General features: G+C 36.3%; 1 protein-coding gene across 2 annotated transcripts in view; it reads right to left on the bottom strand.

Moving 5' to 3' along the window:
• LOC148940566 (protein brain tumor-like) overlaps positions 1-27,536 on the bottom strand; it is a 120,030-nt gene that overhangs the window by 62,545 nt on the left and 29,949 nt on the right. Inside the window, exon 1 of one of the 2 annotated variants that reach the window (XM_089105371.1) lies at positions 10,096-10,157. The exons of the other annotated variant lie outside the window; for it this stretch is intronic. The gene's annotated coding sequence lies outside the window, so the exon portion shown is untranslated. Of the gene's footprint in view, positions 1-10,095; positions 10,158-27,536 lie in introns of those variants that run through there. 2 annotated transcript variants of the gene reach the window in all.

Below are 27,536 nucleotides of genomic sequence, written 5' to 3'. Positions count from 1 at the left end.
TTTTTGGTATTTTAATATTTTTACTTTATCTATTAACTCGGTATAAGAATGGAAAAATTATGCAAAATGTTAATAATCAGGATATAACGGCAAAACTGGCCCTGCTACATGAGGAACTGTCCGGGTTTGCTAGTTCGAAGTTTCAGACATTTCATGGTAGGCCCTATTACCCAAGCGATTTTGTTCTAGTTTATTGTTTTATTTTATTTTGGTCTTTACTTTTTGTATTTCTTGACTCCACGTTTCTTTGTTTTTAATTTTCACTATTATTATTATTATTATTAAAATATGACGGAATTACTACTTTATCATAGGCCTTTGAATGAAATTACGAGGGGGGAGGGGAAGGTCACCAAGATTATCCTTGGGGAGGATTAAAAATATTTTCCAGAGATCAATGACATTTTAATTTCACCAGAAAATGTCATGCTTATACAGTTGTGGTCTTCCATAAAAAGGGGATGCTAAATCCCCACAAAATCCCCTGCTCTACAAAAAACCCATGAGCTGTTAACAGGGACTTTTATATCCAGGCCGAGCCATTCCTAGGTTCATGACAGAAGAGGAGGGTTGGATTTCTCACTTTAGCTGGATAAATTACATACCTAAGGAAATTAGACACGCATACATGGAAGGAGGACTTTTTATCCCTTCCTCCCCCAGCTAAAATCCAAATTTCCCCATATTCCTATGTTAATTTACCATTTTTAGTGCTAGCCAACTTACTCTCCCCCCCCCCCCAAAAAAAATCCTATGAATGTTCCAAGGACAAAACATCTGCTTATTAGCACTTGATGGTATTCCATGCCAATGAATACGGGATTTATAGTAGGCTAGTAGGCATAGTAGGCTACGTTTTATATCTATCCAAATTCACATGATACTTTTTCTCCGCCCCCTTGATTCAGCTCGCTATAATTTCTTTGTTATAATAAATAAAATACTCCATCCTTCGCCAATTCAAAGTTTTAATCCTTTTTTAAGAATCGCCCTGAAAATATTTATACTTTTAATGCTGCTGATTTTCCTTCTGTCACTGTCTCTCTCTCTCTTCGTCTATTTTCCTTTGTTATGTCGAAAATTTTATTTCGTACAGTTTATAAACGAATTCATCTTTCGCAAATTTTATGGACCGATCTACCTTTTAATTTTTTTCGTCTTTCAATTTTTCAATTTTCGCGATAGAATCAGTCTTGTCTGCCCTCTTAAAAAGTAAACACTATAATAACACAATTCTTGCCTTAGAACATGCAGAAAATTGTAGAAAAATAGAACATGCAGAAAAATAGAACATGCAGAATATCAAATAAATTTTCTGGGTTGTCTGCACTTTAATTCATCTTTTGTTCTATTTATTTTTCAATTTTCAGAGTTTTTCTTATATTTTACGCATGTAAACTATTTTTTTTTATTTGCGAAATAAAATATTCTGACAGAAATAACAAACACTTTCACAAATAATTAATTTCTACTAAATAAAGCCCCCACTCCTAATGGTCTTTATATGGCCAAACTGAATATACAAAAAAGAATAATAACGAAAAAGTCTTGAAATTCTAGAATATTGAAATAGGCATTTGCGAATCTTCGGTGACAAAGAAACAGACGAGATTTAAATAGTGTAAATATTTAAAATAAGGGAACACTGGAAAAATTAAAATTGGGCTAACAATATAATTTCAAATAAACAAAATATAATGTAAGAAAGTGAATTAAAGGGGGAATGACCCAGAAAATTTGTTTAATATAAATGTTCTGCATTCATAAATTAAGAATTTTGTTTTCATAGTACTTCCTTCGGAAGAGGGCGAAAACAAGAATGTTACCTTTAATACTTGATGATAGAGTATCAGCAATTAGGTATCATGGGGAATGTATACTGATTTAGTACATGCTAACGAGATTTTGTTACATGCATCTTGGATCAATCATAGACATTACCTGAAGATGCAGGGATGAAAGACTTTCCATCACATCAGCAGCCACTTCAATATTTTATCCAACTTTGTAAACCACTCTGGAAAAGAAGACATCCGCAACAAGAAGAAAGACCGAATTTACGACCCTCTAGTCCTCTCTATTCTGCTCTACGACTGTAAATAAACAAAATTCACAGTTCAAAGCCCCTTCAATCACAGATGCCTGAGATACATACTCGGGCTGAACCTTCGCAACGAAGTACCGTAGGAGACAACAAGACAATGATGCAGACAGAAGTATTATATTGAAACTATCCGTCAGCACTGCCTTTCCTGATTCGGCAACTTATATTACTCCGTCGCCTCAAATACACTTCATTGCAAATCCTTCCTGGTCTAGAGAAAACGCTGAGGGGTGCAGGTGAAATTCTTGTCCGACACTGTTATAGCTAACCTTGACCTCTTTGACAACTTCCATCACAATGGGATACCTCTTACCGCAAAATCGTTCCCTGTACGACCTATGTGTCCACTAGACACAGTAGAACATGACCATCAGATAGGGAGAAAGGATCAGAAGAGGGTTCAAGTCCTAGTCCAAAGGAAGGCTGCAATAAGCAAGGAAGTAAAAGCAACATGTGATGTGCTTAGCCAATGTAGCAGGCAATCCTTCTCTAGCTATAACAAGGAACAGCTTAATGACAATATATCATACTATCTTTATCCTCAGCTGTTGGTGTCTTTTTAAAATGAACTACTTGGTAATGTTGCAGTTAATTTTAGAAATGATACCACCCAAGGGCGCACAGAGGTTCATGCAAAGAGGTTAAAGTTCATAGTGGAAGCTAATATAAGGGAAGCATGAGCTAGAACACATCGTGTACGTCAGTAAAGGGAGTGTCTGAGCTAGGAGCTAGAGAAAGTGTCGGAGGAACAAACATGACGCAGTTGTGACAGAGAAACCAACCTTTTGGCTTTTTGCTCAAAGAATCTTTCAAACACACTCTTGGGGGGCTATAATCAACTGCTTATAGGGGTTGGCGACCCTGTCCGCAGAGCCTGATGAGGGCAAGGTATCTAAAGCCAATTTGTGATAAGTGTTTACTCCGATTTTGTTTAAGTAAATAAATGGACGGTTACTTTACTTTTGCAGCAGTACTTCCCCTTGAGAATTTGAACCTGTTATGTGGGCTAGCCAACCATACAGTTGCTAAATATATTATTCGGGAGACTAGCGAAATATTATGAAGTAATTGATGATGTTGTAAATATTACAAAAAAAAATCCTTTCTAGTACAATGAAGATTCACAACAAAAAACAAAATTTACAACGTTTACAAAAGAGCCCAAATTACACGAGGCTATCGCTATTTGTTACCATGTCAATAAAGCAACACAACAATATACTGAATTCAACACCAACCAAGCTATAAATCATCAGAAAAAAACTGAAAGATAGAGTTTGCCATTCTCATATATCCTGTAATCGCCTGATGAAAAAAAAACCCAACAAAAGCATCGATTTCCATGCACCAATCATGACATCGAAATTTACCTAAAGAGCAACCCAAATCGTCAATTAGTGACCAAATCCCAAAATAAAGAATTTCCAGAACAATCCGTTGGCAATTACTCTATAAAAAAAAAAAAAATCTAGCAAATCTTCATCCACTTTTCGGAGTACTTCAGAACCATATTTGACCATTGTCATTACTGTAGCTTCCAATATTCTCATCTTGGTTTGCAGAATGTTTCACTCTTCTACTTTTAACATCTTCACTGCTCCCACCGTCTTTACTAATAATACTACCAAAGTGAAGCTATCCACCTGATCAATCTTCACGACCTAAATAATCGTTTTCTGTATTTTAAACGACCTCAATAAAATCTTAAGGGTGAATCTTTTTCAAAAGCAATTTGTAAAATATTATTTAAATATTAAAATAGTATATAAATATAAAAATCTTCTTTTCGTGCTGATTTTAAATAATCAAGATTTATTGATCTAAGATTTTGATCTAAAAAAGTTGGGAGAATAAGAAAGTTTTCTCTATTTCAGAACAGGGGGAAAACACCATCAAAGGGGGTTCGATCTGGCTGGAAATTATAATATAAAAATTCAACATCTCCAAAATCCCCTTTTAAAGTAAGGTTTTTAGTAAAAGTTAGGAGAGGTTCATTCGATTGGAAATCAAACTTCTAAAGTGATAGACAGATTGTAGATTTGACAAAGTGGATGACAGATTGCCAATGATCGTTCTTTTTGGCTATCTATCTAGGGCCAAATGAAAAGTGGGGTCGTCCTAAAGCAGAGTGGGAAGAGATCGTAAGTATTTAAAAGAAATTGGAACTTCTCGGGAGGAGGTAAAGAGTGAAGCTTTAAATAGACTTTAGTGGAGGAGTGTGCACAGATGCGTTAAAAATATTCTATTTTAAAATCGATAATATTTATTTGAAATCAATAGGTCAGCATACCCGAGACTCTAGGCAGGCATGCCTTTTCAAAAACAAACAAGTATGTGTCCAATAAGAGAGTCATGCATACTCCTGCCATTTAGACTACCCGTGCCCCAGCCATTTAAACATTTGCCTCTCAATTACTTGGACTATCTGTCTTGGCTTTTCTCTGTCTACAATTAGCCATGTCTTGATGCAACCTATGTAACCTACTGCAAAATACTTGATAACTTCAAAATCAACATATATATATATATATATATATATATATATATATATATATATATATATATATATATATATATATAATTGATAAAACAAATATTGAAAAAAATACTATAAATAAAAAAAAACATATTCTCACAATTGTTCCAGTAATTCTGCATTATTAATAGCATTGACAACAGGAGACGCACATATAATACATAGAATCAGAACAAGGGGAATCACAAATGACAAAGCAGAAAAGGGGGTTACCACGCGACCGAATATTCAAATTCACGCTTCTTTTCATCTGTCTAAGCTTTGTCACGGATGAAAAGATTATACAATAGATGCTTCTTCGGGAAGGGGATTATTATTATTAATATTATAAGTTTCCAGTGGAAAACATTTAGTTTTGTTCTCTTAATCATTGCGTCAAACGAACTAAAATTGACAGATGAGCGAAATTTAATACTAATCATGCAGGCACGTCAATGGGAGGGATTGTCCAACCTAGATTTTCATCCCTACCCCCCCCCCTCCTAGATTTTGATTTTTTTTTTCTTATTTGGTACTTCCATTAAAATTGCATTTTTTCGTGCTTTCCTTGGATTTCCCCCTGCCCTAGATTTTGAAAAGAACATTTTATTATCCCTATGTTTTTGTGAATCGACGCCCCTCTACTCATGAAGGTGTGCCCATCATCAAAACCATTAGATAAAGTTATTAGACAAGAGCAGACGTATTTAATATAACATCCCCCCCCCAATAGATCGTTTAGACCCCCCCCCCAAACAAGAATGGTACTCTTCTATTAAACGGACTCTTTTATATAGTGCTAGTTTGGTTAAGGCTAATGAAATAATATTCAATAGGACGAATATATAATAGCTTGGAAACAAATTTGGGTTATATATTTGCATATTACGGGGGGGGGGTAAAGCATACCATATATTAAGTACGTAACCTAACCTAGGTACCTTCCCCCCCCCGAAACCCCAAAAAACAACAATTTAAATACAGTTCTTGCCTTTGTTTATATCCCAGAAGGAATAGTAAACCTGTTCTCATCACGCGTCTCAGTATATTTTGTGACTGACATGCATTGCCGTATATAAGAGTCCGTTTAACAGAAGAGTACCACAAGGATTCGTAAAATAAAGAATTTTATGGGTCTTGAATCCCCTTTTGAATGTGATAAAACTAAGAAATATATTTTACATGATTGATTAGCAACCATCCCCTCCGACTCTCAAATCTTGCAAACGGTTCTGCGCCCGCACACAAAAAGAGAAGCAATTGGAGCTCACCACTATCTAAAAAAAAATCCGAATCAAATTTCGAAAATGCAATTGAGTAGGTGGTGTGACTGAACCGAAGCTATCAAATAATACCCAAATTTCTTCCTTGAAAATTTAAACCATAGGACTGCAGAAACCTAAAACAACAAAACCTGCAAAAGCATCATGGGTTACCTGTGCGAGTTTTTAAGCCTGTAAGACCAAAAAAAGGAATTTCAGGCCCAGGGACGTACGCAGGGGGGGCCTCCGGGCCCGACCTCCCCCCCAAAATCTCACGATTTTTTTCATTTTCCCATAATTTTCTGATTTTTCTCACAGAATAATGGTTTGAAGGATTTGGCCCTCCCCCCCGAAACAAATTGGGCCCCCTCAAAACAAATTCATGCGTACGTGCCTGCTCAGGCCCACTGAAATCTCAAACTTTGTAGTTTTTAATGTTCGTCCACTTCACCTATAACAAAATATGCAGTATTGGATTTCCAAAATAGGCTGTTTGTCTTTTTTATCTTTATTTGTATGGAATATACATATCCGCAGAGATCCACCCCCCTAAACTGCGGATCAGATAATTTTTCATTGGGTGGGGGGGGGGGGTGTACGAAAAACAAATATTTTTCGAGCACATGTTTAAATCTTTCTTTCACGGTGGAAGGGGCTTTAAACCACTATAGTGAATGGGAATCAATGTGTTCAACCTATATGTCCAGATATCCCTAATAGCATAAATCATTCAGTCATCCCATTGTTTTGAAACTGGAAATCTAACAAAAATGTGAAAAGTGAATAAAAAGTCATGGTCGTCTAATAGAAGATAACTCCAAGATATTTGATAGTGGCTTGCTTATTCCGTCTCAGATTTCTACCGCATCCTGGAAATACGCGGTTGTCCACTATTCTAAGGTTTCTTAAAAATCGACGAATAATAACCAACATGTTTTGAAAAACACACAATTGCGTAATTGAAACCTCCTATAAGAAAGTTCTTAAATTTAAGTGCTTTACAAATAATTAAGAGAGACAAACCTGCTTCAACAGCCGATCAACTGAGTTTTGAAAAGAACACAATTCAATACGTAAAATCTAATACGCAAAAGTTCTTAATGCTAAATACAATACGAATAATGGAGACAGCCAAACACGTTCCAATTCGTTTCAAGAGCCAATCAATTGTGTTGTGTTTTTTTAACACAGTTCCGAAACTAAAACATAACGCGCAAAAGTTCGTAAACCTAAGTACATTGCAAATAAACGAGAGAGCCAAACCTGTTTCGAAAGCCAAACAATCGTATTTTGAGAAAAAACACAATTGCCCATATAAAAACTAATACACAAACATTCTTAAAGTTAAGTACAATACGAATAAGGGAGACAGCCAATCACGATCCAATTCGTTTCAAGAGCCAAACAATTGTAATTAAAAACAAAAAAATGCGGTTCCAAAACTAAAACCTAACGCACAAAACTTCGTAAACCTAAGTACATTGCAAATAAATGAGAGAGAGCCAAACCTGTTCCGAAAGCCAAACAATCGTATTTTGATAAAAAAAAAACACAATTGCCCACATAAAAACTAATACACAAACGTTCTTAAAGTTAAGTACAATACGAATAATGGAGACAGCCAAACACCATCCAATTCGTTTCTAGAGCCAAACAATTGTAATTAAAAAAAAAAATACAGTTCCAAAACTAAAACCTAACGCACAAAAGTTCGTAAACCTAAGTACATTGCAAAAAAAGAGAGAGAGCCAAACCTGTTTCGAAAGCCAAACAATCGTATTTTGAGAAAAAAACACAATTGCCCACGTAAAAACTAATACACAAACATTCTTAAAGTTAAGTACAATACGAATAAGGGAGACAGTCAAACACGATCCAATTCGTTTCTAGAGCCAGACAATTGTAATTAAAAAAAATACAGTTCCAAAACTAAAACCTAACGCACAAAAGTTCGTAAACCTAAGTACATTGCAAAAAAAGAGAGAGAGCCAAACTTGTTTCGAAAGCCAAACAATCGTATTTTGAGAAAAAAAACACAATTGCCCAAATAAAAACTAATACACAAACGTTCTTAAAGTTAAGTACAATACGAATAATGGAGACAGCCAAACACGATCCAATTCGTTTCAAGAGCCAAACAATTGTGTTGTTTTTTTTTTAACACAGTTCCAAAACTAAAACATAACGCACAAAAGTTCGTAAACCTAAGTACATTGCAAAAAAAAAAGAGAGAGAGCCAAACCTGTTTCGAAAGCCAAACAATCGTATTTTGAGAAAAAAACGCAATTGCCCACATAAAAACTAATACACAAACGTTCTTAAAGTTAAGTACAATACGAATAATGGAGACAGCCAAACACGATCCAATTCGTTTCAAGAGCCAAACAATTGTTTTGTTTTTTTTTAACACAGTTCCAAAACTAAAACATAACGCACAAAAGTTCGTAAACCTAAGTACATTGCAAAAAAAAAGAGAGAGAGCCAAACCTGTTTCGAAAGCCAAACAATCGTATTTTGAGAAAAAAAAGCAATTGCCCACATAAAAACTAATACACAAACGTTCTTAAAGTTAAGTACAATACGAATAATGGAGACAGCCAATCACGATGCAATTCGTTTCAAGAGCCAAACAATTGTAATAAAAAAAAAATACGGTTCCAAAACTAAAACATAACGCACAAAAGTTCGTAAACCTAAGTACATTGCAAAAAAAAAGAGAGAGAGCCAAACCTGTTTCGAAAGCCAAACAATCGTATTTTGAGAAAAAAACGCAATTGCCCACATAAAAACTAATACACAAACGTTATTAAAGTTAAGTACAATACGAATAATGGAGACAGCCAAACACGATCCAATTCGTTTCAAGAGCCAAACAATTGTGTTGGTTTTTTTTAACACAGTTCCAAAACTAAAACATAACGCACAAAAGTTCGTATAAGTACATTGCAAAAAAATGAGAGAGAGCCAAACCTGTTTCGAAAGCCAAACAATCGTATTTTGAGAAGACAAAAAACAATTGCCCACATAAAAACTAATACACAAACGTTTTTAAAGTTAAGTATAATACGAATAATGGAGACAGCCAAACACGATCAAATTCGTTTCAAGAGCCTAACAATTGTCTTTTCAAAAAAAAAAACAATTCAATGTTTTAAACCTAATACACTTAAGTCCTTAAAGCTAAGAATACTAAAAATAATTGAGAGAGTCAAACAAGAGCCAACCAGTTTCAAGAGCCAAACAATTGTGGGTTTTTGAGAAAAAACACAATTGCAAAACTAAAATCTAACACACCAAAGTTCGTAAATCTAAGACTTTTTTCAGTTGGGCTTCGAGCCCCTACTCTGGAATGTCAATATTTTACGATTTCTTCAACATATTACATTTCTGATCAGATATATTAGAGGCAAGGCCGTATCCAGGACGGTTTTAGGGGGTTTTACCCCTCCCCCCCCCCAAAAAAAATATCATTTTTCCGACTCGTAAAAACATAACAAACATGGGCACTTGTTAATTATTCAGAACACACTCAAGTTCTTGACCTGAATGTAAGATCTGTGAAAACTGGCTCCATAACCACAAAGACAAGTGACGGGTGACAGAATGCATTGGACTTACATGATTTGGGCTATATATTTGCATATTAAGGGGTAGGGGTAAAGTATAGCGTGTCTGCATGCAAAATATGTTAGCTACAATTATTCTTTATATTATGAAATAAGAATTGTTTTCTAACTTCACGTTGTCCAAACATTTTACCCTCATCCCCTTCTAATGTGCAAATATACATCCCAAATTACATAAGTCCAAAGCATTCTGTTACCCCGCACTTGTCTTTGTGACTATGAAACCGGTTTTCTCAGATCTAAGATTCAGATCAAGAACTTGAGTATATTCTGAACAACTAACAAGTACCCAAACATGTGTGTAGATCAATTTTTGATATTTTATTTTGTTTTTTTGTGTAATGCCCCCCCCCCCAATAAAAATCCTGGATACGGCCCTGATCAGAGGTTTTTGGCGAATAAGCCTGTATTTTGGGACGTTTTGACGAGCATACACCCATTCTCAAATGCGACCCCTCATCCAGAATAAATTATACGTAAGTACCTGAATCAAGTACGTTGACGTTAAAACGTCCTTTTCAGGAAGGCGGTCCAATTTGAAACATCCAATTTTTGGACTTTTTAACTAATAAAAGAGCATGAACCTACCTCGTACAGCCCAATAATCCAAAGCTACAATAAAAATTAATCAGAAAGCAGCTTTCACTATACTATGCAATCTCAACCACAATCAAGCAGTGAACTGGTTGCTTAACCTTGGTTAAGCACGAAGAAAAAAAAGACACATTTTCTGGCATTTAATCTACGGGTCACATTCTGCTAGCAACCTTGGAATGCAAACATGATCTAGTTAAAAACTTATATTTGATCAATAATTTGTATCAGTTTATTGTCCTCGGATTTATCTCGGGTTCATTGCGTTTTGCTCCTTTTTCATATACATAAAAAAAAATATTAATTAATAAAGTAACCCCTCAGACACTTGAGACAATTAATCCCGGTTACGGCATGACCATACTCGACATTCAATGCATTAATGTATACCAGAGGCAGTTTTATAGGGGGACAGAGGGGGCCCTTGACCTAGACGAAATTTTTTTTATGACTAATAAATAATTTAATGGTTATAATCATTTTCTAATTTTATTTTTATCAAAATAAAGTAGAGGGCGCAATTGGCAGTACGAATAAGCAAATTAAATCCGAAATTTTCATTTTCCCCTATCTTCACCGAGATTCATCAATTTTCTTATAACGAAATAATCTGTATGAGATGATTAATAATTTTGAAGAGGCTAAAGTAAGAACAGTCAGATTTAAATACATAAAAATCTCGTTATTAAATAAAAATTTTGTTAAAATTTGGCCTGAAAATTTTTGGGAGACAGGAGGGGGGATGGGTAGTCAAGCTTTTACCTCGGGCTCAAAAGAGGCCAGAACCGCCACTGTTGTAAACATATATTAAAATAGTTGGGATGAAAACCTCCCAAACAAGTACGCAGGACCGGGGGGGCGGGGGCGGGTTTACTTACCAAACCTCACAATCTAAGTACACACATCCAGGGATATCTACTTCCTATATGATATACCCCAAGGTTTGGGATCATTTCGCACTCCTCATCAACGAAAATAGGGCCAAAAACTAAGGAGAAATCGTACGCATGGGGGAAACCTCATCCCTCCACCAAAAATTCAAGACTTTACCTTAAATTCTAGATGTTGCTTAAATAGCTCACCTATTTTAGGGGCTTTTAAAAATGGATCCTTCACGTCCAGTCTCTAATAAATTCCTACGTTATCGCTTGGGATCATTTGGTCTAATGCTTAAGAATGGTGGCCGGCGTTTACCCCCCCCCCCCTGGCGATTCCCCCGGAAAATACCCCCCCCTCGTGGAAAATAAGGCTTTCAAAATTTGAGAATTTTTTTAGGTTTTATTTTTTTAATTTCTGTAGGGGGAAGGAATTTTGGTACTTGTGTATTACGCGCCACTCATTCAAGTTTACGCTGTCTGAAACTCGAGAACACATCGTTTTTTTGTTAGTTTCTTCGTTACTTTAGAAATAAATTTGGGCTATATATTTTCACATTAAGGGGGGGGGGGTAAAGTATAGTATATATGCATGCAAAATGTGCTTGGTACGATTATTCTGCACACTCGATAGATAGATAAATAAGTGTATTTTAAAGCCAAATATACGGCCATGAACACAGTAAGATTACAAATGAGAGGCACAATTAACATAAACTTTGATCAGCGATCATCATAAAAAACTTAATGAAACAATACATTAACCTAATAATAGTAATTAATACTTGGTAAAACGGTCATTGAAAAAAAAATTCAGCACTTGGAAAAAACACTGAAATGAAACAATACATTTACTTTATACTGTGATTTGTTGTTTTTTTTATTTTTAGTTAACAAAATTTCCAGATACCTTGCTATTCTTCTGAAATTTTTTAGTAGCCATATATCTAGAACTTCAACGTAAAGAGCGAGGTCTTGAGGAGGAGTCAACCCCTTTCATATACGTAATAATTTCAGTTCGTTTTAAGGTTAGGTTAGGTTACTTACATATAGTATCTGTTAATGGGAAACATAAGTTTTTTAAAGAAAAGTAAAGAGCCTCATTAAACCAAAAATGAGCAGAAATAAAGTCAAATAATCTTCAAAGTAAAAACTATGGAGTACAATAGAAAAAAATTGAAAAGATATAAATATTTTTTAGATGAAAAAAACTATGTCAATAAAGAATTAAAGGAAATTAATATGAAAAACTTTTTCCACAGAACAAATTTGTCAAAGAATAGTAAATAGCCTCGTTAAGCAAAAAATGAGTAGAAATAAATTCAAATGATTTTCCAAGCGTAAAACTACCACGAATCAGCATAAATAAATGAATTGAACCCAAAACGAACAGAAATTACAATAAATAACCGATTCAAACTCAAACTAGGAACAATTAGTATGAGTAGGGATGAAAACCCTCCACACCTCCTCAAGACTAGAACTTAATTTGAACTTTACTGCAAACAAAATACATTTTAGATGTTTTCACTTTTTTGACTTTAACAAATAAAGAAGTATTAAGACTTAAGGAATAGATGTATATCAAACTAAAAATACACGGTTTTTTGTTTTTGTTTTTTTTTTAAATTAAAGTGCAAATTATTTTATTGTCTGACGAATAAATGGGTGTTGCCAGCCATACACCTTTTAATTTTTGCTCGTTTTGAGTTTGACTAGGCTATCTATTGTAATTTTGTTAGTTTTGGCTTCCATTTAATTGCATTTGGTTAATGGTAATTTGTGGTAGTTTTACACTTGGAAGATAAGAAAAACAAACTCGTAAAATTTGACAACGCTTTCGTCCGTAAAAACTTAAACAATTTAGAATTTGTTGGTTCCCAAAGCCAACTATCCTTTCAAAGGATAGCCAAACCTTCTTAAACTTCTTGGTGCCATATGTTTTACCTTAATTTTGATGATTGTTCGCCGATATTTTTTTTCTTCTTCATTTTTTTTAATTTGGCGAAAAAATTGTAGAAGTTCATATGGAAGTTTTCGACACAAATGGATTTGTGTTTTTAATATACTTCTAGTGTGTAAATACCTCTTTTTTACCGTTCCTTAGCGCTTTTCAACGAAACTAAAAAAAAAAACTAAAATTAAAGTTTCAAATTTAGAAACATTATTTTCCACAGGAGGGGAGGGTATTTTCCGCGAGGGTAGTTTCCAAGAAGGGGGTATTTTCAGCGGGAGTTACTTCCGTGGGGGGAAGCATTTTCTGGGGGGGGGAGAACTTTACTTTATTTGTAAAGTAACGAAGAAACTAACGAAAAAAACCGGTGTTCTTGAATTTTACACAGCGTAAACTTTCCCCCTACGGAAATTAAAAAAAAATTAAACTCAAATAAAATTCTCAAAGTTGAAAAGCCTTATTTTCCACGGGGGGGGGGGGTATTTTCCGCGGGGGAAGGGGGTATTTTTCGCAGGGATATTTTCCGCGGGGGGTATTTCCCAGGGGGAATTTTCCGGGGGTAATCGCCGGGGAGGGGGGTAAACGCCTAGAATCCTTGAGAACATATTTTTTCAAATCATGAGGCTTCTAATTCTTTTCCCACATTTAAGGCCTTTTCTCTAAATTTTTTAAAAGGGTTCTAGGCATTTTAAAATAAGAACTCCCCCCCCCCTCTCCTGATCTTCTCGTACTGAGAGAGCTTGAGCCTTTAGGGATCAGCTCTTGGACTTTTTTCTTCTTCAACCAGGCTTCCGAAGAAAAATCCAAACTACCCAAAGTCCAGCCTTCCAAAAGAACTATCTAGTAAAGTTTCCAGAGGGGCGTCCACTTTCCACCACCTCGTGTAAATATCCGAATGCCACATGTGCCAAAGAGTTCCACCACGCTTGGCAAACGCCACCTGGCGTAGCCTACATGACTTTTGAAAGCGGGTTTCCCCTTGACATTTTCATAAAAAGCATGAGACAGGGATGTGATTTTAGGAGGGTTAAGGAATCATCACGCACCCCTCCCCTCCATGTCGGTGTATGCATATCTGACAAGAGGCGTGATGAGTCTTTTCAGAATCTTCAATTTCATAAATAGTTTGAAGATGTAGTTGAATAAGCCTAAATATTAGCTCAAGCAACGAACTGACAATCATTTAAACACACGCTAAATCCCTTACGAATTTTCAAGCTTCAAAAATATTCAAATTAAAGCTCTATAATAATCTACTTTAGGCCTCAAATAGTTTATTGATCTTCCAATCTCCCCTTTTCAGAATATTCACCCCTTTTCCCAGATTATCAAAAGCACTTAAAACAAAGTCTACGAATAATTCTAGTTCTCGACGAACTGAACAGGGGAGTTAATTGGCCCGAATTTCAAAAGTTTCCCAAATGAATGAATTCCAAAAATCAATTAAAACCATATAATACGCATTTGAACATTCTTGAGAAACAAATTTGAGTAATTCAGATGCAAAATCAATGAACTCCAGAAAATCAAAATCGGAAAAAGGTGAAAAAAACATAGTATATTGACGGTTTTAAAGCATAGGCCAACCCATTCGATGGAAAAAGTTTAGTTTTACTCGTACTTGTTAATTGAACGAAACACACTAAAGAATTATGCTTAAGTTAGATCTCAGAAAACCGGTTTCATAGCCACAAAAACAAGTGACGGGTGATAGAATGCATTGGACTTGTATAAGTTGGGCTATATATTTGCACATTAGGGGGGTGGGCTTAGGTTAGGGGTGTTGTCCAAATACTTCATCCCTACCCCCACCCCACGCCCTAATGTGTAAATATATAGCCAAAATTATATTATTATATAAACTAAAGGTTATATTTCATTAGGATTAACCTTACTTCCCTTCCTGGGTGTATTCCGTTTAATTACAGTTCATTAATTACAGTTCATATTCAAGTACAGTTTTCTTTTTGCTTTTGAGTATAGACGGCGTGTTTAAGTAAACTATAGTAGTAATAAACATAAGCGTAGCTTTCCAAATGCAGGGGGGCAACCAGTTAGCTAGGCCATGAAGTCCGCCAAAATGGCATACGAAATAGATTCAAAATCCTATTGTAATGTTTAAAATTTTTAAGAAATTTGCTCACACTCATAGTTTCTTGTGCTCCATGAAGGGGAATTTATTTTTCATTGAGTCCTCAAACCATACAATAAGTAGTTCAAACTAGTGTTGGGCGATAACTTGATTAAAATATATCAATGTATCGATATTTTTACTTTCGATATTCGATATACCGATTTTGATATTTCTGATCAGTTTTTTGCTCAGCTTAACTCCTAGTCTTGTCAAAGTTTAATAACAAAGATCATAATTAAAGAGTATTTTGCGCAATTTTTTCCAAATTTTAAATAAAATACAAGAGAACTTCGATTACTTGGCTATTTTTGGTTATTTAAAATCAGTAGCATGTCAATATTTTTCCTTGAAAATAGGTTCTGCCTTTCAGATTAAATTTTAAAAAAATATATTTTTTTTCAAGCGAAAGCAAGGAGCAACATTAAAACTTAAAAGAACAGAAACAATTCTATATATGACGGGGTTGCCACCTCCTCAATACCTCGCTCTTCACGCCGTTTTTTTTATATTTAAAAAAAGTTCTCGCTCTAATTAAACGGATTTTGTATTTAAGGAGTTGTTCTTAAATGATCGAGACAAAAAAGTCAAATTTTAGCGTAAAGAGCGAGGTATTGAGGAGGGGGCTACCCAAATAACACTGGAAAATCTGCCTCTTCTTTCCGTGAAAAATCCATCCCCTGCGAAAATTTCTCTTTGGTAAGTTCCTCCTGCGCAAGATCCTCCTTCCCCCACGCAATTCCATTCCTGCTGAAAATTCCCCCCAGAAAATTTCTTTCAGACAATTCTGCCTGAATAATTCTTTTTAGCCTTCATTCATTTGAAAAAAGACTTGTTTTTTCTTTTAATTTCTAATCATTCAGGAAATCCTCCCTCCGTGAAAAATTTTCCTGGAAACTCTCCCCTCCCAATGTCCCAAATGCAAGTTTCTCCCGCGGAAAATTCCCCGATGGAGAATTTCTTCCATGGAAAATCCTCCCTCCCCATAGAAAAATCTCCCGAACAATTTCGATCTCTCTGATAATTTCCCCCGGGTGATTTCCCCGGAGTACCTGCACATTTAAAATCGAAGGTACGTGTATACAATCCGATAAACACGCGACGATCGTATTGAAGATCAGATAGGCATTTTACCGGGTAATGCCTAGACGCTTTAAAACAAAGGGTTTCCCACTCCGGGAACCATGTTTAAACTTTAGTTTTTCGGGGTTTAGGGGGAATAAAAGGTACCTAGGTTGGGTTGGGTTAGGTTACGTATTGAATATATGCTATGTTTTACCCCCCTCCCTAATGTACAAATATATAGCCCAAATTTGTTTCTAAACTATTATATTTTCATCCTATTTTGTTTTATTTCATTAGCATTGCAATTTTTTTTCGGTCCGTAGCTTTTGATGGGTAGCACTAAACTTGATGAATTTTATATATCTGGAATCAGCATAAATAACCAATTCTTTTGATGTGTCTCTTGTTATCACAGTTTATAGAATTATCCAGTAAGTTTATCGCAGATCATTTCTGGTCTTCATTCTCGGTACGAACAAAAAGCTCCTCCCACTTATTTCTACATTAGCGGGTTAGTCTGTTTCCGTCAATCAATGAGAAATGGTTACAAAGTGCATTATTCGTAATAGCGGGTTCCCACTTGTTTCATGTCCAAGAGAAATCTGAATTGTCTACCCGTGAAAAGATCTAATGCCGCTTATGTTTATATCTGCAAAAACGTTCTCTGGAGCACTCACACCTTGGTCCGGGTTTTTATAATGGGTGAGATAGGGTATGATCATACTGCTAATTTTATAAACTGTGCTTGTTATGAAAATTCCGTGTTTTAGAGTTTCAATTGCTATTAGGCCGAATCACTCTTTACTTATAGTTCGTTACCACGACCTGTTTGATTAACTGATTAGGCTAGGAATCCACTCTCAGAAGGAACTGTAAACCTTTTCTTTCTACTGATAAAGGGTTTACTTTGATAAGCGTTTTGGTAACGTAGCCGAATCATTCAGTTGTGGGTTCTCGTGAAGGAGGTAGAAGAGTCTCTTTTACTATAAACTATGTGTTTATTATACAAAGCAAATACTATACAAGAGTTTGACTGCATCAAGACAAGACAGGAACTAACTCAAGACAAGAGAGGAACTAACTCAAGACAAGAGAGGAACTAACACTGAACGCTTCAGAAATTCAATATATAATCACTTCCAAGGTCCGTTGAATTGCTCATCAAAAATCAAAAACCCCATATCAGTAAAATTCGGAACTGGGCCCTTCCGGGTCGAAACCCAAAATTAAAACTCCAAATATTACTTTATCAAAAGTCCACTTCCTAGTCAAATCCCATTTCCTTGATAACTATATTAATTCTGAATATCTGCTGTAATTCCTAAAAGTTTACAGAACACTGGGGGCGGCCATGGACATTAATTTTATGACAACTTAGTATAGGTATTTCTGAGACCCATATTACGAGACTACCACATCTTGAGTGGATCGGTTTTTCTTGGAACTAAAAACTTCCTACTCGAAATCTGGAGAGCCGTGACAGATGCGGCTGCTGGCGAAGCCTACCTTGCATTGACTAGTGCAACTTCGCCATGTAATCCCCGCAAACTAGCTAGATTCTGTAAGTGGCTGAATCGCAGGGACTTTCACGGCACTTGTCTCTGTTGTATAGACTCCAGCAAGGCCAAACCCATGTGGGAAATATACAATTTCTTGAAACGCAGATCGAGTTAATGGCAATCGTGACGAGTATGATCTGACCAAGGCCTATAAGCCTAGAAGTCATTTTATCTAGCCAAGCCTTTCGGAGGTCCTCAGAAACATTTGAGAGTCCATCCTCAGTAAACGTAGTTTGAGCTTGAGAACAGGCTATTTCAATGGATACAGCTATGCATGTTGTGCCTCAGCATGTGAGTCAATGGATTGAAGGCATTATTCTGCTTCTTCTCGACCATTTGCGAAACAATTTTCCATGTTGGATCTTTTCTGCTGGACGTTCACCGGTAGATACAAAAAAAAAATCCGAAAATATTCGAAAATGTCCAAATATCGTTTTCGATATCGATATTTACGTTTCGATATTCGATATCGATATTTGATCCGATATATCCATACCGATATCCAATATCGTCCAACAATAATTCAAACTTCCTCTTTCAAACCGTCCATGGTAATAATAAGTAAGTAATGGACGGGGCCACGTCAATAGCCGCCCTAAATCTAAAAATCGATATTTTGAAAACAATTATTGGAGGAATCTGGTGTTTATCTTGATTCCAAAAATATTTGTTCCTTTTCAAACAGTTCGTGGTAAAGAACTGTAATTAAGGACCGACTCGGCTCAAAAGTAACTGAAACTCTAAAAAAAGGAATTTTAATATGAATAGATAAATCAAAAGAATCAGCTTATTATGTTGACTACAAATATATAAGATTCATCAAGTTTAGTGTTACCCACAGTTCATATAATTATCCAGTAAGCTTATCGCAGATCATTTCTGGTCTTCGTTCTCGGTGCGAACAAAAAGCTCCTCCCACTTCTTCGTGCAGTTATTAATAGCGGGTTTCCACTTGTTTCCGATTGTTTTGCGTCTGACTTGTCTAACCGTGAAAAGATCTGACGCCGCTTATGTTTCTACGTTCTCTGGAGCACTCGCACCCCGGTCCGGGTTTTTATAATGGGTGAGATAAGGAATGATCATACTGGATAATTATATGAACTGTGGTGTTACCCATCAAAATTTACGAGCCTGAGAAAATTTGCCTGAATTTTAAATAGGAGGGAATACCCCCTAAAATTAAAGAAATCTTAATGAAAATTTCGTCATTATATCCAGCATAACAGAGAACTCTGCTATAGAGTCAAGCTCCTATAGACAAAAATGTGGAATTTTGTTATTTTTGCCAGAAGACAGATCAAGGATGCGTGTTTTTATTATTTTTTTTCAGGGGGGATTTTATCGCAATAACGGTCCTAGAAATCTGGAGAGGATGCATCCGAACGGAAATTAAAAGTTCTAGTGCCCTTTTTAAGTGACCAAAAAGACTGGTGGGTAACTGGGCCCCCTCCCACACCCATTTTCCCCTAAACTATCTGATCAAATTTCTTAGATAGCTATTTTGTTCAGTATAGTTAAAAGATCAAATAATTAGGTCTTTAGATGTAAAATGACCCCCACAGTCCGTGGGGAGAGGCCTGCAAGTTATGAAATTCGGCCATTGTTTACTTGTAAGATTTATTATTGGGAAGTATACAGACATTTTTTGGGGGTGGGGGGCGGGGGTTGTGCTTGGGGTGGAAGTGTACAGGGAGAATCTTCCTTGAGGAGGAAAATTTCTGGGGGTGGGGAGAACATTCCATGGGAAATTTAACCTGAGGGGATTTGACAGAATTACTATACGAAATTCTTTTTAATTGTCCTACATTTTCTTTGCCAAATTTTTCATTTGGAGATGTTTCGGGCTTTTTCTGCGTGTTTGAGGGGCTTTTTCTGCGTGTTTGATTTCCGGGAAGTAATTTCCACGGAAATGTGCATTTGTGAAGTGATCGAGAAACCGTTTAGAGCTTAGTATTAATCAAATGAAAGAATGCTAAGGAGAATTTTTCAGACTGAATCGTCCGCAAGCAGTATTACAGGGAGGGGGGATTCTCAGCGAGGATTGAACTGTCTGGAGGGAACTTGACGGGGGGGGTGCACTTTACCGAATTGGATGAAATTTACACGAAGTTTTCTGTGAGGGAGAGGGGTATATTTTATATAGGGCGAGCCAGATTTACCGGAATTATTTGAAAAACGAAGAGAAATTATTCCATATATGATATGGAATACCTCCTCAATACCTTACTCTTTACGCTAAAATTTGACTGTTTGTCCCAATGTTTTAAGAACTCTACTGAAACACGGGGACCGTTTAATTAGAATAGGAAGCTTTTTAAAAGTGCTAACAATTTTAGTGTAAAGAGCAAGGTATAGAGGAGGAAGCAACCCTTCATATACGGAATAGATCTGCCAAAATTTATAGACAATTTTTTTTTTCATGTACAGTGAGCCAAACTCGAGCACATTTTTATTGTTTTCAAAAGTGGAGTTGTGACAAAGAGTCAAACTTTAGAAAAAAGAGCGAGGCGTTGAGGAGGGGACAGCCCCATTTATATTTGAAATAGGGCTGCCAAACTTAATATGCAAATTTTGTTTTGATTTTTTAATGTACAATGAGCCAAATTCGGAAAAACGAATGATGCAACGAATGAAATTCGGGAAAATGCATGTATGCATTCGTTGAAAAAAATTCGGAAATTAAATAAGTAACAAGTTTGCTTTTTCATTGGAAGCCAGGAGCGACATTAAAAGTTAAAACGAACAGAAATTATTCCGTATACGAAAGGGGCTGTCCCTTCCTCAACGCCTCGCGACTTACGCTAAAGTTTTTATTGTTTTAAAAAGTAGAGTTGTGACGAAGAGTCAAACTTTATCATAAAGAGCGAGGCGTTCAGGAGGGGACAGCCCTTTTCATATACGGAACAGGTCTGCCAAAATTAATATGCAAATTTTGTTTTAATTTTTCATGTACGGTGAGCCAAATTCGAGCATGTATTAGTGTAAAAACGTTCAGAAATTAAATATAAGAAAAAAGTTTTTTCTTAACTGGAAGTAAGGAGCGACATTAAAACTTAAAACGAACAGAAATTATTCCGTATACGAAAGGGGCTGTCCCTTCCTCAACGCCTCGCTATTTACGATAAAGTTTTTATTTTTTTAAAAATTTGAGTTGTGACGAAGGGTAAAACTTTAGCATAAAGAGCGAGGCGTTCAGGAGGGGACAGCCCTTTTCATATACGGAACAGGTCTGCCAAATTAATATGCAAATTTTGTTTTAATTTTTCATGTACGGTGAGCCAGATTCGAGCATGTATTAGTGTAAAAACGTTCAGAAATTAAATAAGTAACGAGTTTACTTTTTCATTGGAAGCCAGGAGCGACATTAAAACTTAAAACGAACAGAAATTATTCCGTATACGAAAGGGGCTGTCCCCTCCTCAACGCCTCGCTCTTTACGCTAAAGTTTATTTTTCATTGTTTTCATAAGTTGAGTTGTGACAAAGAGTCAAACTTTAGCATAAAGAGCGTGGCATTGAGGAGGGGACAGCCCCTTTCATATACGGAACAGGTCTGCCAAATTAATATGCAAATTTTGTTTTAATTTTTCATGTACGGTGAGCCAGATTCGAGCATGTATTAGTGTAAAAACGTTCAGAAATTAAATAAGTAACAAGTTTGCTTTTTCATTGGAAGCCAGGAGCGACATTAAAACTTAAACCGAACAGAAATTATTCCGTATACGAAAGGGGCTGTCCCTTCCTCAACGCCATGCTCTTTACGCTAAAGTTTTTATTGTTTTAAAAAGTAGAGTTGTGACGAAGAGTCAAACTTTAGCATAAAGAGCGAGGCGTTCCGGAGGGGACAGCCCCTTTCATATACGGAACAGGTCTGCCAAATTAATATGCAAATTTTGTTTTAATTTTTCATGTACGGTGAGCCAGATTCGAGCATGTATTAGTGTAAAAACGTTCAGAAATTAAATAAGTAACAAGTTTGCTTTTTCATTGGAAGCCAGGAGCGACATTAAAACTTAAACCGAACAGAAATTATTCCGTATACGAAAGGGGCTGTCCCTTCCTCAACGCCTCGCTCTTTACGCTAAAGTTTTTATTGTTTTAAAAAGTAGAGTTGTGACGAAGAGTCAAACTTTATCATAAAGAGCGAGGCGTTCAGGAGGGGACAGCCCCTTTCATATACGGAACAGGTCTGCCAATATTAATATGCAAATTTTGTTTTAATTTTTCATGTACGGTGAGCCAAATTCGAGCATGTATTAGTGTAAAAACGTTCAGAAATTAAATATAAGAAAAAAGCTTTTTCTTAACTGGAAGTAAGGAGCGACATTAAAACTTAGAACGAACAGAAATTATTCCGTATACGAAAGGGGCTGTCCCTTCCTCAACGCCGCGCTCGTTAAGATAAAGTTTTTATTGTTTTAAAAAGTATAGTTGCGACAAAGAGTCAAACTTTAGCGTAAAGAGCGAGGCGGTGTGGAGGAGACAGCCCTTTTCATATACGGAACAGGTCTGCCAATATTAATATGCAAATTTTGTTTTAATTTTTCATGTACGGTGAGCCAAATTCGAGCATGTATTAGTGTAAAAACGTTCAGAAATTAAATATAAGAAAAAAGCTTGTTCTTAACTGGAAGTAAGGAGCGACATTAAAACTTAGAACGAACAGAAATTATTCCGTAATGGAAGGGGCTGTCCCCACCTCAGCGCCGCGCGCTTTAATATAAAGTTTTTATTGTTTTAAAAAGTTGAGTTGTGACAAAGAGTCAAACTTTAGCGTAAAGAGCGAGGCGTTGAGGAGGGGACAGCCCTTTTCATTTTTTCATATTTTCCAAATAATCTATCGAATTGTCACTCTTATGATACCCCCCCCCCCGAATTCCTGTTTACGCTTTGAACTGCTATGTAGCCTAATAACAAGGTCAATTATATTTAAATCTGCGTCTGTCCTTTCAAGCATTGACTGAGTCTTGTAAAATTGCCAAAAAATCAGTAAGAAAGGTAGCCTACCCGCGGATTCGACTAGTTTTTAAACAATGGCTTGACCGGAACAGATGGAAAATGGACAAATCGGAAATGCCTTGCACCCTTTACCCTTTGTTCACAAGAATTGTGTAATTATATTTGCTGAGAGGCTAAAAATCCTTACTCCCTTAGGGCTAAGCTGAAAGCGGTAGAGATAAATACAACCGGATATAATACTCTTGATTTTTGAGAAGGTTTTGTGTAATTAATTCTCTAAAAGACATAGGAAATGACAGACGGGTTAAGATTAAACCCTTTAACTTGTCATTCATTATTGTTTACTGGGTGGAAAAGTGACAAAAAAAGCCGACGGTTTGACTATTTAATGAAGCAGTGAGACCTAACTAGTCGGCAAAGGGTATATCCCACCCTGACCAGTCACACAACACAAATCTACTTTTAGAGAATAAAAAAGAAAAAAATGTATGATTTAAATTAAAATAACGACAATCGTCTCAAGAGGGGGGGACTAAGGGGGGATAGTGACAAAAAATTAAAGGTTTCACAATTTAATGGACCAATGAGACCTTGCTAGTCGGTGAAAGGTATGTCTCACCCTGCAACAGGGACGTACGCGGGGGGGGGGGACCCCGAAATCTCACGATTTTTTTCATTTTCCCATAATTTTCTGATTTTTCTCACAGAATAATGGGTTGGAAGGATTTGTGCCCCCCCCTGAAACAAATTCCTGCGCATGTGCCTCCCCTGCAAGCCACACTACAAAAATCTACTGCCCGCGAGGGTTTAAAAAAAAACAGCCTTTTCGTACAATCTTAAAGTAAGGCCAAGAAATAAATAGTGAGACAGCTAGGATTCCATTCCGGTAGCTATGACATTTGTTTCAAAGATGGGACAGAGGCAGTTATATTTGTAGAGGGGTTGTCCACTTTTAAAAATCGTGCACATCAGGAGATGGCGGAAAGTGGCACGCACTTTCCGCCAACTCCAAAGAGTCGTATGGTATGTGGCGGGACCATATCTAGAAAATTTTTTCAGGGGAATACCAAAAAATATACAACTCGTAACGATAAATCTGTTTACATGTATTTTCTTAATTTTGTACGAGTCGGACAAATATTTGACAGGGGGGGGGGGTCAAATCGAGTAGCTCCCCTGGATACGACTGCTAGTTGGTAGAAAGTAGGTAATCCCTCGATTTCTCTAAACACATCTATTGGACGAATGACATATATAAACGCAAGCATTTTAGCATGAAGATGCATATGAAATATTTCGTTGAAATCAGAATCATGTAGATTTAAATTTATATAGCTGGAGGGCTCCCGGAGGGGCATGATCCCCCTCCTCCCCCAAGCCTCTTTCAGTACAAAGTGTACATGCTATACCTAGTTAAAAACAAATGCATACAAGTATTTATATACTGCACAACTCGAAGGTCTCATTTAACTATAGCATCAAGGGCTTACCCTTTTTTTGGAGGGGAAGGGTTCAAAAAGAATCTTTACAGAACACATCAACAATCTGTTTATAAGCATTTTAGTTAATTTTTACATGTCGGACAAATTTTTAGGGGGAGGGGGCAAACCATGTATTCTCCTCCTGCATACGGCCTTGTATAGTATTGCCATTATTGTATTCTAGATTTCCAAAATTACATTTTCCTTTTGCGTCAGTCAACGTAGCCTATATTTTTTTTTTTAGCATAGTATTGTGGTTTTTAAAAATCATACCATTATTTTAGTATTATGCACCATCAAAAATAATGCTTCAACATTAGCTGAACATAAATCACTTTTCAATTACAAAGCGAAAAGGGGCCAACTATTGGCTTGTTTCCCAATTGTTTCTAACATTTTTCTGTAAATAAATTTTGACAAGCAAAAAATTGTTACCAACCGCTCGCGGGATCATACAATTCGTCACACAACTTAATAATGGAATCGTCAGATTTATATAAGAAATTAACACAGCGTTTCAAACTTCATAATCCTTTTTAATTTCGGCCCAGAATCCGTCAATTATTTAGTCTAAAAAATTTTCAATTGGTTAGAAAACAAGTGGTTTCACATTGGCTAAGTAGAACTGTCGCCTTGGTTTCAACGTGGTCTGTAAGAATGTAAACTTATTTCTGATTGCTGGATTGTTTTTAGCTGAACATTTTTGTATTAGATCATTTACAATTTTCAAAATTAAGTGGCATACGTTACACCAGGGACGCATGCAGATGGGGGCCTCCGGGCCCACCCCCGTCAGAAATCTCACGATTTTTTTTATTTTCCCGTAATTTTATGATTTTTCTCACAGAATAATGGGTTTGAAGGATTTGCCCCCCCCCCCAAGAAATTCCTGCGTACGTGCTTGCGTTACACAATGGCAACATGAAATCACTAGTATCCATTGTAACAATAACAATATAATAACAAGTAACAATATTTTGTTAGACCAAGGAAACACACTTTTTAGTGAAATTCTTGCTAGAACGGCGGAAACACGCCTTGAGTACGATGTATTGTACTGAAACATAAAGAGAATGCATGTTCCCTGGGGGAATAACGATATTTACGGCGGGTAACTAGCATTAAAATTCTCTATGTTATCTCTGAATGAGGTGTGACATGTCTATATGTATGAGGCAAGGGTGAGGAGTGGCCTTAAACCTGAGTAACCCATCTAGAGCCAGGGGCGGATCCAGAATTTTTTTTAGAGGGGGGGGGAGGTTGATCCGATAAACTTGTGTTAGGAGCAAGTTTAATCAACGCAAACTTGCGTTAATTAAGTAAATTACACTACTTTAGACTACGCTAGGGGGCCCCCTCGCCCCCCTCTGGATCCACCACTTCCTGGAGCCTTCCACTTAAACAGATGATAAATCCCTGAATGATTCTTGCTCCAAAAAGGTATAACATCTCCGCTTTTGTGCAAAAAAGTAGGTATTTATAGGTGATCATCAAGGCCTTATTCAGGGTTTACCAAGTTTGAACACCACCCACCCCCGAAAGTTTTCTCCGACTCGTAGAAACGCAAAAAAAATTCACATAAAATTTTTGATGCGTTTTTTAAGTTTTTTGTACCCCCCCCCAGCAAAAATCCTGGATATGTCTTTGGGTGACATCCACATAACAAATGATTATTCACTGTCAAATCGACAGGTACAAAGTTTTTTTTAAGTTTCGAAGTTTTAGCAAAGGGCATCGAATTCTCCCCTGGTTGCATCAGTACCAACAGTAAAATTCAGATCGACCAGATGATTTTTAAATAGGGGAGGGATTGCCATTTTCATTGTATTCTTAGATTCAAACACCCATTTACGTGCATTTTAGCACGTTTTACCACCTCGCTTCATTCATTCGGGACTTCAGCCCTCGCCAATGACAATCTCGGACCCTTAGCACTCTAGGAAAGCAGACTCAGGTGGTCCTTAAAAATATAGCCTCACATTACCTCCCTCCATTCGCTAAGGTCAGAAACTCGGGCCTTCGGTCCTCTCATGTTCGTTATCGCGGCGTCACATTTTGGGTCGCTTACGTTTTGCCTTTTTTTCTGTTCGTATTTTTGGTTTTTTGAGGACTAATTTGCACCTCATGATTCCGAGATTATTCTGCGTCTATTTTTCATGTTTCCAGCTAGAAAAGTTAGGCTCTAAATTTGTTGGAAAGGTGCGCCATATTGCAGTATCGCTGCCACCAGAAACTGAGGAGCTCAATATATAGTTTTCTGATAATCTGAAATCGATTGCCAATGTGAAGAGTTCAAACTCAATAGCTTTTTGGCCCTCTTTGACCAAAAATAATTAGTCAACGCCACTAAATGGCAGAAAAAAACTGCTTTGATGCACCACAATATTTTTGCTATTTATCCATGATCATTTATCCGTAATCCTCCTTACACAATTCGCATTTTATCAGTGGGCATAACATCTCTCGAATAGATTCGATGATATGCTGAACTTGAAAATGTAATTCTCATCAATATCCCTCGCCTTTTAGGGGCTGTTTCCCTTTTTTTCGAAATCAAATAAAGTTTCCCAGGCTCTTAGCTTGTGAACTTTAAGCTTGAAGTTTAAATATTTTGAATCGCCTTAAAAGGGCAATTCTTTCGATGCACATACTGTTACCAAAATGCTTTGTTTTAGAATTTCGATTGCTATTAGCATGAGTCGCACCTAATCAATGGCCCAAGCGAACCTGAGAGTCAACGGCAGAAGCAAGCGGTGGAGGTCAAGTAAGTTTTCTTTTTAATGGCTTCTCAACCCGAAATAAGCAGGGCTTTGGAGTCGGTTATAAATTAAAGCAACTCCAACCCAGACTCCAGACCTTTTTCAATATTCCGACTCCAAATCTAACTCCTGAAACTTAAAACATAATTGCTTCAATTCCGAGCTGTAATACTTCCCTTTTCGTAAAGGCCTTTTTTCTTCGATTTTCGTAAAAAGTATCTAGTTTTATCAAATTCTTTTCTAAATATATTTTTTATCATATAAATTATCTTAATTTATAAATTATTTAATCTTATTGTATTTATCTTATAAACTTTATATTCTGCGTTACCAGAATTGCTGTAGAGTACAGAAGAGGTATATCTGTCAATCTATTAAGCATTTTCTATCTTTCTGCCTTTTATATCTAATATATTTGCAAATATTATAGCCTATATATATTTTTCAATAGTGGTACAAATAGTTGAATAAATTCTTTACTGTATGCTGTTTATTGAATAATTGAATTCTGTGGTACTTTGGTGCAAATATTTCTAAAATTAAATCTACAATAAATCTACAATTAGTTTACAATGTTAATTATGTTTATTGTTGCTTCTTTCTAGTAGTATTTAAAGAGTATTTGGCTTGACTCCAGGCTTTGCGTCTCCATA

The sequence above is a fragment of the Artemia sp. Qi Xiang Cuo genome, chromosome 19 (assembly GCF_049724085.1).
Source record: "Artemia sp. Qi Xiang Cuo chromosome 19, ASM4972408v1, whole genome shotgun sequence".
Taxonomy (NCBI): domain Eukaryota; kingdom Metazoa; phylum Arthropoda; class Branchiopoda; order Anostraca; family Artemiidae; genus Artemia; species Artemia sp. Qi Xiang Cuo.
This window is presented reverse-complemented; position numbering and strand designations above follow the sequence as displayed.